This window comes from Pogonomyrmex barbatus, unplaced genomic scaffold (genome assembly GCF_055798465.1).
Source record: "Pogonomyrmex barbatus isolate J1 unplaced genomic scaffold, ASM5579846v1 scaffold11, whole genome shotgun sequence".
NCBI classification, from domain to species: Eukaryota; Metazoa; Arthropoda; class Insecta; order Hymenoptera; family Formicidae; genus Pogonomyrmex; species Pogonomyrmex barbatus.
In genome coordinates, this window is record NW_028297107.1 from 7309033 (window position 1) to 7319337 (window position 10305).

Here is a 10305-nt window from a genome sequence, read left to right on the forward strand (position 1 = left end):
TCTATCCTCTGTCATTCTCCTTACACTTCTACTCCCTTTTTCTTTTTCTTTTCTCTTTCTTTCTTTGCTCGGACCTCTTGGGCTCCCTATGCGTTGCGGAGCACTCAGCAGGTTCATGGCTGCCGAGTAATTCGGCAAAATCTGCTTCTTCTCTGTTTATTTCGGCCGTCGAACCTCATTGATTCCCTATGCGTTGTGGAACACTCAGCAGACTCATGGCCACCGAATAATTCGGAAAATCTATTCTTTTTTCTCTCCCCTTTTACAATTTTCTCTTTCCTTTCTTAATTTCTCTCCTCTGTCGGATCTCTCGGTCTCCTGAAATATTTCAGAGATAGCCTTAAGGTTTACGACCAATGACATTTCCTTCATATTCCAAATCCATTTCTTCTAGTGAAATCTGCATCATCCTCTCTTTCCGACGCTCAGAGACGGAGGCGAGCCCTGAAGAGACTCCGTTATCGTCGCAACAAGCGAGCTCGTCGATCAGCCAACTACCTCTCGCCTAGGACATCCGAGGTTTTTACACATGCTGAAGAAACCACGAGTTGTTCCAGCAGGAGACCCTATTATTTGTACATATCTCCTCCGTTCTATTCCCCGATCAGACCATCCGAATCTGGATCACCCCCAGATTTCAGCGCACTCTTCTCAGAGCGCCATGACACTAATTTCCAATATCCAGATTTCCGCACCAAGAAATCCTTGGACAAGTTCTGCGAACTCCGGACTCCTTCTCTTCCTCCCCTAGACCTCACCATCAGAAATCCGACCTCCTCTCCGAAACAACCACACACAGATAACTAAATATAGATTTAAATAGATTAACAACATAGGATAAAAATATCAAATATAGATTAAATATACTAAACCATATAAGATAAGAATAATTAGAATGTAGACAAATATACAAATATAATCGAATTTGTACACGGAAATTAAATAATACATCCGTCAATTTTTAGAACATTTATATTATATGAATTTCCGTACGTAACACCTTTTTTTATTTTATCAAATGTAAATATACCTTCAGTAAATGTACTTCAACACAAAAAATAATGACACGGATCTTGTAGTTAGTTAAACTTGTAATCGTTTTTAAAATTATTAATTACATGTAAAATTTAAATTATTTATCGTTTTAGTTATTTTCTCCCTTTCATTCCCCGTTATCCCATTCGCACATGATCCTGTCCCTGGCAAAAGAGATTAAATTCTCTTGCCTAAATTACGGACCGACGGACGCACGTCACGCAGTCGAAGTCATAGCGTCTTTTTCAAGACGTTGACTCGCACTCGTGGCTCTGCACAGTGTGTCCGACTCGTAGGGACGCCTCAGCGCGCCCACCTGTGAGAGGGTATTTGGAACGTCCTTCCTAGCCTATCCATTTTCCAAAAAAATATTTACCTCGGGCTGGACGTAACAATTGAATGATCGATAATTAAATGACTTTTGAACAATCTTACAGTGAAAATTTTTTGAAAAATCCGGTAGCAGTTGTTTTGCATATATATGTAACGATTGCAAGTTTGAAATGGAAAACAGAAAAATGATAAATAAACGGATTAATATTCTCAAATCTTGACTCGCATAAATAGCAACATTTTGGGTCATAATCACATAGAATCAGATTTATTTAATAAAATTTTAAAATTACATTTAATTTTACCATGACCAAAAAATAATAAAAATTTCATAAAGCACATATGCAACGTAAATTAATTTTGTAATCTTTACTTTATGTTATTTTATATTATTTGTTTATACAAAATTTAAAATTAAATTTAACTTAAAATTGTAGATTTTTCAATCAGTTAATTTATATTTTACTTATATTAATATTATAATAGCTATAATAAATATTATACGTTTATCAACTTATCAAAAATAAATTGTATTTTAAGTTAGACTCTCTTCAAATGTTAAATTAAATTTCTAATTAGACTTACTTATCAACTATTTATTATTACAATGTATAATTGTATAAAATTAAACCAAAAATTAAAATTTTGTCAGGATTGGTCCGAACCATAGGAGACCAGAAGTTCCTGGCTCGTTAGGAAGCGCCCTAGATCGCTTTTTTGGATTGGAACGGATATATCGAGATCAGGATATGTCACTGGATATGTCTACTGTCTTGCCAGTAATAGGCCAAAATCATCTGCCGGAGTTGGTTAATATATCCGAGTCGGCCATAGATTAGGAATAATCGGGTACAGGTCGGCCGAGCTCGGATTCTGGGGTCGACTTCGGAGATGATCTTGCCGGAAGATTCGCAAAATTCGCCGAACTCGGCGATTCCGCGGATACGTTCGGTGGCGCGATTGGTAGCGGGGTCAACGGCAATGGCCTAACGCGCGGTCTATTATGATTCATACGTTGTTCACATGAATTCATTTCCTTTGAATTCGTCTGGTGGTCGACACGAATTATCTGACGGTGGGATCGCGGAGAATCACCGTGTCGGAACCCCAACAGATGATCGATCGGGAACTGAATATATAATACAAATATAATACAATATAATAACACGCCGTTTAACAATTTTATTTACGGAGAGAAGAGTGATTCGGGCGTGTCGTTATATTTTTAAACGTTATATCTGTTGAACATTAGGACACAATACAGATATTAAAAAAAGCAATGTAGCATTTCTACATTTTGTACAATATATTAAAAAATTATTTCTTTTATCCATAAAGTAAATTTTTTTTTAATTTTAATTTGATATCTAATAATTTTATTACCCTTCTCCTTTTGGGTATAATTGAATCTCCTCCAACTGTTTAGCAAAAGTTTTATTTTTCATAACTCGAATTTCGAGTAATGTTTCTAATTTCTTGGATAGTTCAGGCTATTCGTTATAAATGTTTGATTTTTTATCAATTAAAGCGTTATAATCATCATCCAACTAAAATAGGAAATATAGTAAAAAATTATTAAAATATTAAAAAAAATAGAAATAAGATTTATATTGCAAACAAGTATATAACCCAATTCTTGTTTGAATACTGGATATTCCTTGAAAATGTTGTAAATATTTTCCTTATGTTACTTGATAAAAATTTTTCTCAATTCATGAGATTCATCCCAATGCTCTTTTACAGATAACCAAGGTGCAGTATTGTATCATAATCATTGCAGATGTGTTTTGCAAATACGCTTAATTCTAATTTATATTTTACATTTAAAAATTTGAATTTCTAATTTAAAAAACAGTTTTTATACGATATTAATGTACAATCAGTATCATAATATAATATAATATAATATTTTAAAAATATAATTTAAAAAAATAATGGTAACTTTCTATTGTCATTACCATTAAAATTAATATTTGATTCAATAATCATCTGAATCATTAATATTTTCGTCAATTTTCTTTCGTTTTTTATGCATTAGTTAGCGATTTGTCTACATTCATCAAGTTTATTTCAATAAAAGTTTGGTAATTTTCCTTTTGATACTTTTTGAGAAGGTTCTTCAGACTTAGGTGGGACATGATAAAATGCTTGTTGTTCGTTTGAAAATAAATTCGTAATCTTTTTTGATAAAACATCAAAATTAGCATTACATAAGCGAAGTCTGTACATATTAATAAGATATATTAATGTAATATATATTGAATGTAATATATATTGAATGTAATATATATAATATATCGATATATTGATATAAATATATAGCAAAAATATTTTCTATGAATAAATATTTACATTTCTGTAATATCTCTAGATTTTTAAAACATAAATTTAGTAACGAAAAATTCAGTCAGTTTTTTGCGTCTGGGTTCATTGAATATGTTGTGCTTCTCATACAATTTGATAATATGTCCATCAATAAAACTTAATAACAAATTTTTAAAATCCTTTTAAAAAGAATAAAAATAGATATTTATATAGATACATGTGTATGAGTGTGTGCGTGCGTGCGCGCGCGCGTGCGTGCGTGCGAGCGCATGCGCGTGTGTGTGTATGTGTATGTGTTGTAAATTGACATAATAGAAATAATTATATTTAAATTTTGGTAAATATATAGAAAAACGGAGCGCCTCCTTCAATGATCTTGATCTTGATATATGTTGTTAGGGTCATTACCCTGAGTGAGGTTTTAAATGACGGTCACTGTTCGTTAAAAAGTTATTAATAAAAAAAGGATAAAATGAACAATTTATTCATTAAATAACACACAATCAGTTATTTCTATAATATCATTATTAAATAAATGCATTATTAATCACGTTATGGTAAATAGAAATGAGTCATAATATTAAAAAATGTATCAATACGTTCCTCTAAATAGTAATGTTTGAATACAAATTCACTCAAGTAATGTTCGTAATGAATGTTAAAAGTTCCTTATCGAGGTAACACGTTTTTCATATCTCTTCAGAGCCTTCAATATTTTGAGTGTGAACTCTTGTACATGGATATACAACATTGTTTTTGTGATTAACTGTATAATGAATATAATTTTCATATTTTAAATTATCATAAGCTTTCCAACAATCGGTATAAATAATAGCACCAGGTTTAATGTATTTTTTAATAATTGGTATGAGAGTTTCCGATTTCCGATTTTGAATTGGTATGATAAATATTTTTTTAGATTTTCGCTCTATACCCCCGAATACCCATTATCCTGTTTTAAACCGTCCTTTATGATATTTTCTTTGACCAATTTTCGCTTCATCAATTTCAACAATTTTATTAATGTCATCAATTTTTACATTATTACCATGGAACTATTGTGTTAATAACTATAGAATTTAATACAATCAAAATTAATTAAAAATAAATATATTTTTACTTTTAAGAATATTTACATCACGACAGAAATTTCCAATTCACAGCAATTTTAACAGTTATCTTACATTCCGTCATTAATAATGATTGTAATCGTGATGTATTAATTATTAAAAGGTAAGATACAAAAACAACAAGATGTTACTATATCTATATGTGCTTTTACAAACCAGGAAAAGTGCAGTATACTTATTTTAAAATTACATGTCTTTTTTTGGTGTGTGTGTGAAGCTGGCGTCTCATTTCGCGGAAACTCACAAATTATTGAGAGTTCTGGCTTTCTTTTGAATAATAATTCTAGAATTCCTAATAAGTTAAACAAATAATTTTGCTTATTAAAGCGAAAAAATTGGTTCGGACAAAGTGAGACGCCAGGATCACACAGCGTCTCACTTTGTCCTAAATGAGTTCCGACATCCGCCAATGCAAGATTTTAAAAGATTTACAGTTCCACAAAAGTTCTATAAAGAGTTCTGTCAAATTAAAGCAAAAATTATTTAAACATAAATAAAGAATAATTATCAATCAATGTAATAACAGATCGAGCTACAACACAAACAAATAACTCGTTCTGACCTAAAAATTATACTTTTCGTATAGTTCTCAACGTGTAGAAGCATTTTCTAAAGAGTTCCAACCAATTATAATAACGTACAATTTTTAAATAAATAAATACCGTCCGAGTATCACATACTTAGACAGAAAGGTATGAGACTGGCCGCTATTTCGGAATTCTAGCTTAAATATTATACTTTTTGAGTGTGATTCTGGCGTTTCACTTTGTCCGAACCAATTTTTTCGCTTTAATGAACAGAACTATTTGTTTAACTTATTAGGAATTCTAGAACTATTCAAAAGAAAGCCAGAACTCTCAATAATTTGTGAGTTTCTGCGAAATGAGACGCCAGCTTCACACACATTTTTTTTTGTCTTTTTTTTGGAAGTTGTTTATAATAATGTTTTCCATAATACATTATTAATGATTCAAAGATTTGCGTGTTGACTCTACAGTGCTTATGATTATATAGACTTTATCTACTCTACCATTGAATTATTATAATCTATGACACATATAAGCTTTTGCACAACATTTTTCTCTCTATGTCTGGATAATCTTGCAAAATCTGCAGTGTGTATAGTGGAAATAGTGATAATATTATTGCTCCTGATTTTCCAATGTTTTTAATTTCGCTATCCATAGTCGTAGATGACCCGATATAAACAATTATATCTTGCACATATCCTGTCTTGCAATCGCAAAGAATAAATGATTTAATGCCAAATTTATTTCTTTTTGAAGGAATTAAATATATTGCTTAAAAGACAGTCATCTTTTGTACAAAAGCAAACTTTCATCAATGCATAAACGTTAGTAAGGCTGAAATGAATCACTGAATGATTTTCGCAACATATCGATTATGTTTCGTATTTTACTAAGCGATTATCATGACAATAAAATTCATGAATAAAATGTATTATCCGTAATAACATAAAGTAAAAGTTTATCTTTACTCTAGGGGATCGATTACGTATCTCTGTCGAAAGTTCTCACTTCTTGCATTTTCATTTCATGTAAAAACATACGCGTGATTGGCTATGAACAAAGTGAAAAAGTGATATTCATATGCTCACGGGAATATTACTCGCAAGACATGAGTCATTTTCTAGTTTTCTATCTAAGCTTTAGTAAGAAGTTTCTTTTCTAGCATTTCCTCTTTTCATCGATGAAACTTAAGACAGTAAAAAGTTGATTTTCAAAATAAAATAGTGACAATGAATGTCACAGAAAAACAAAAAGAAATAATGTCATTTATGGCAAAGTACCCAGATTTTGATCGAGGACATTTAAGATATAATAGCGAGAACGAAAAATTGTAAGTATTTTTTGATCCGGGTTTCAATTTCTGATTAACTTGTAGTTAGACATAACCTAATGATAATAACAAAATTATGATTTTCTATATATAGTTATTCACTAAACTGATGATTTTTAAAGTTACTATTATAAAACCATCCATTTAATTATTAATTATAAATAAAAACACATAATTGTTGTTATCATCAGATTAAGTCTAAACTATAAGTTAGAAAATAAAAAACTAGGCTTTTAAGTGTTAAATGTGATATTTTTGACAACCACACATACACACACACGCGCGCGCGCGCGCGCGCACACACACACACACACACGCACGCACGCACGCGCACACACACACACACACACACACACACACACAGACAAATTAAAGATGCAAAATATGTCAATATGTCAATATGTTAATATGTTGTCTTATGCCAATTTTAAACTTTGTACTGTTTGGGTATACACATACGTATACATAAATAAAAAAGTAAAATATTAGTGTTGAAAGTGCCATCGAACAACATTTCTCCGCATTTCTTCTGCGTTATTTGCATTATTATCATTATATTGTATTTCCAATTCTTTATCTATATTATCTAAATATATTTTCTTCGTGGAAATCTCCATTTAACACAAATATTGTGTAACACAGCATGCGTTGCTAATACAACCTATAAAATGAAATTATATATTGACTTATTTTTATGTTGTACTACATTTGTTTTTTCAAAATAAATACTTCATATCAGCAAACTCCGGTTTATAATGTAATGGTCTTTCTTTTCTTAAACATCGCCAGCGCCCTTTTAAAATTCCTATACATCTTTCTACTGATGATTGAGTTTGAATTATATATTCAGTATATCTAGCTTCTGATGAGTCCACAGGTGGATTTATAAAAGGTTTCAAAAGAAATGGCATAAGCGGTACGCAGAATCACCTATATATATATATATATATATATATATATATATATATATATATATATATATATATATATAAGAAACAATATTTAGATACAAAAATAAAATAATCAATAGCAAATTATACCTATAAGCCATGATTCTTTTTCTCCTAAGTTCCTGCTGCCTTTGTAGATAATCAGAAGGAGACACGGTAGTGTCAAATCAACCGAACGCTACCTTGTGACTTTACGCGATTCGGTAAGATGCGAGTAACCAAAACTATCGATCTCAATAACCAATAAACCGATCAATTTCTAAGGCTCGATCGGTAGCTTGAGTTCGATTTGTATAATAAAAGTATTTTATTTTTCTGCTACGCGCCCTACGAAACGGGAATATTACTACGTAAAGTCCGATTTGAAAATTTTTACTTTAAGAAATGTCATCGTCCCTCATATACAGTTGCAATTTCTGTCGCGAGAGACACTCTAATATACATCTATCAATGGTTCACTTATTAATGATTCGATGGTTCGCTGGGTCTTTTACAGTGACCCTGATTTATCATAACATAGATTGGATTACGATCATGAATTTGACTGGAATGGTGTGAAAGTATTAGACTGTGAACGTAATTTGCAGAAACGACTGATCTCAGAGATGCTTTTTATTAAGAGACAGGATAATTGTTTGAATTCACAGTCTTATATGAATTCTTCCACCATGCATACGTTTCTATCTTGAACAAGCTGTAACTTCGGCTTTGTTTTGATGACAAGTTGTTGACTTGTAGAGTCACCGCGTTCAGTCATTGCCTGGAGCTCGGGCCGATGCGCTGTTGGTGTGCTGCTCGGTGCGAACCGCGCCGCACTCCTGCGCGTGCTTTATTCGATTTTGTATGAGCCGTGTTCACCCGATAATAACAATTCCCATTTTAACAACAGTTTGAAACGCTTTAGCTCTTTGTATGAGAATTTTTTCGAATGTGTTAAGAGATGTTATTATATCAGGTACATCATGTACAATGAGATTATTTAATATGCAGACATTAACCCGTTCCAGAATTTGCATTTGCAATAATCAATATATGTTGAGTAATAAAAACAATGAGTATATGTACGAGATATGCTGAAATAAAAAACAATGTGAATCGCCATTAATATGCATCGTTGTTATAGCGATTAACTAACCGCGAGAGGCGGAGTTCTCTTTTCCTTCCGTTCGTTTACATATCGTAGAAACGAGAGGCAGATCAGCAATGTATGTAGAAGTTTTCAATTTGCGATACCGAGGGTGACGTTATCCGGAACGTATGAGAGACGAGAGGTAGGAGTCGCACGAGGAAACAATCGTCATAGGAGTGTTAATAATAACGAGAGAATATTTTATTAGGAATGTAAAAAGAAGAAAGAGATTTTTGTAGGATGCTGCGGTTAAGCGCGCATCCTGTGTCTAGGCGTCTTCCACGGGGCCTAGCGCGTCCTGTTTTTCGTGGGGAGACGCGCGTTCTATTTATGTAGGATGCCGTGCTTTAGGATGTCGCGGTTAGACGTTTTTTGCGAGGCTAGAAACGATGCCGTCTTTTCAGGAGGATGCCGCGGTTTGGCGCTTCGACGCTGCCTCGGAGTATATATAGCTAGTCGCGAGAGACAGTTTTGTTTTCATTGTTAAGAACGTGATATATGGAAAAAGTCGCGCTTAATGGTGATTCATCTGAGGGAGAGCGACGCGATCCGCTTTTATGCGCGTTCAATCATATCGTGACGCATCGCGATCTCGACAGCGATATCAGTGGCGACGATCGTTGCGAGTCGGTTACCGAGAGTGACGATAGTGTTATAGCCAGACTTACAACTAATAATAAAAGTAGTCCGCATGGCAATAAAAGTAGTCCAAATGAATCTCGGAAAAAGTCTTTCGAAAGACGACACAAATATGTGACCGCCGAAATTGCGACCAATCTTTCGAAAAACCGCAGAAATGCATCACGCGAGAATATTGCGAAAAGCCTATCAGCAAACTTCTAAATTTGATGATCGAACCGAGCGTGATATTGATCAATCAATATCACGCAATCAATCGATGCAACCAATCGGAATGCTGATCGGAATGCATCAATCAGCCTATATAATCGGTTACATAAAGCAGAATGGAGAGAGTCAAAATTATAAATCGTGTGGAATCATTATTATAAAAGTCGCGCGAGATATTACGGAATCCCATCGCGAAGTTCACGCGAGCCGTATTATCAGCAACTCAGGTGTCACACTCGTCGGCCGCCCGAGTAACGCGAGACGCGCCGAGCCGCCCGACGACGCGTAAACGTGTGTAAAATATAATCGTTATAATATCAAGTATTTGTGCACTTGTTAGAATAAATCAAATTAAATTAAAGAAAGTGTGTGTCAGTGATTTCACGAGGATCCCTACATTTCTTTGATCTTGCTCGGAGTTCCAACTCCTTAGGTTTGACGAACCCGACTATCCCAAATATTAATGTTGTAGCCCATCCGGGGTACAACAATTTACAAGTTTAGAGTGTTACAAGACTATCGCGCTTAGCAACGACAAGGAATAGATCGCGATGAGAGAGGACGTTCGTTGGAACGTGGCCACATATCACCTGCGACGAGAGATCGGTACAGAGATCCCGCGAGAAAAACTGTGGATCGAAACGTTGTTCGCTCTGAGCGACAAAGCGGTGATCTATGAGAGAATAGCTTGAGA

The 10305-nt window shown here is 33.5% G+C and overlaps 1 pseudogene; it reads right to left on the bottom strand.

Moving 5' to 3' along the window:
* Positions 1-2203: 2203 nt before the first annotated feature.
* On the bottom strand, positions 2204-8390 carry LOC148937759 (uncharacterized; annotated as a pseudogene).
* Positions 8391-10305: the final 1915 nt, after the last annotated feature.